We start from the raw sequence: 1,543 nt of genomic DNA, 5'->3' as shown, positions 1-1,543 counted from the left end.
TTGGCATTCTTAGAACATTCTGAACTAGATCTACTCCCCTCTTCCAACACATTGACAAGGTTACGTTTCCTGCTTTCCGTTTCAGTAACAATTTAGTTTTTATGAGATGGGTTGTTGGCCCATCGTCAACCTCCAGAGGAAGATCCTCATAAGTTACTGCTGGAGGAGACAACACACAGGTTTCTGGTTGCCATTTTGAATAAAGCATCCTCATCTGCCCTTTGTTGTTGGGGAGATAAACCTTTCATCAACCTAGTAGTCAAGCATCCTCACTATTTGACTCATAGCTTATGGTAAGAGGTTATTTGGTCGCTTTAAGCACAAGGAGGCTATCCCGAAAAATGCTGTTTAGTGAAAATCGAAGGTAAAGTTTTCACCCCTTGTTCAATTTCTTCAAAAGACAACGCGAGTTTTCTATATAACCAAACAGATAAACACACCAACGAAACCAAACTTCTCCTATAGGTAGGGCGATGCCGACTTTTGGTGCAGGTCAAGATTTCTGGAAACTGGAAACCCCTGAAATCTGGGTTAGCCCGCTTGTCCTTAAAAAATGACCCTTCATGGGCGCCTCAATTCGCCTGATGGCCACTTCCCCGGACGTGTTGAGGCGTTTAATAAGAGTAGCAGAACCACCAAAACGATCCCATCTCACCCTCTGTAGTCACTGCCAGTTAGTCAGCGGCTGCTTATTATTAGGTGGTCGCAGCTAACCCCCATATCATATCTGGAGGTTGTCCACTATCCGCCACCTGTGACGCGCTGGGTTGGAGGTGGTGGCCCCAATTTTTCCAAGTTCTTTCCCCTGTATCTACGAGTACATAACTCCAGAGGTCTTGCAATCAAATTCCTGCATGTGGTTGAATGATGCATCTGATGCGATAAGTACATTTTGTCAGCTTTACTTCTCTTTTCATGTTGAATTTTAATGAGAATAGATCTAATATATAATTTAGATTTTTTGAAAATGTATACCTGCATCTGTTTTCACGGTCCTGTACAGCCAAGAAAACTTTCCCTCTGGGATAATAGAGTATTATCTTGTCTTATCTTAACTCTTCGTAGCTTATACAGCTAGCCAGTTCAGCTGGTTCACAACATCGCTTGGACTTGACTGTTTAAAATGGTGACAGACATCTATCAAACCCCAGCCAATCCTATTTAGATCTATCTATACTGGCAATCAAAAGAAAGGTTCCACTTTTAAAAAAATGTGATAACAATTTTAGTCTTTTGAGTCTTTACGTTGATCCTTACTTAGTATTACTCAGGTAAAATAAGAATAAGAAATGATGAAACTGAGAGAGAAGTGGAGCTTTTGAAAGTTCAAAACTTTTCTGTGCCAGAATTGGTCTCATTGGCCACAGCGAAGCCAATAGGTCATCTTGAATTTTAATTCTTCAAATTCTTCTATTTCATTAGAGAAATACATTCTGAGGATGTATTGGTCATCGTCAGACATTGGGGGACGAGCTATTTCTTCTTCTTCGTCTTCTTCTTCTTCTTCTTCTTCTTCTTCTTCTTCTTCTTCTTCTTCTTCTTC

The sequence above is a fragment of the Aplysia californica genome, unplaced genomic scaffold, assembly GCF_000002075.1.
Source record: "Aplysia californica isolate F4 #8 unplaced genomic scaffold, AplCal3.0 scaffold00031, whole genome shotgun sequence".
Taxonomy (NCBI): Eukaryota; Metazoa; Mollusca; class Gastropoda; order Aplysiida; family Aplysiidae; genus Aplysia; species Aplysia californica.
Note: the sequence above shows the minus strand (reverse complement) of the source record.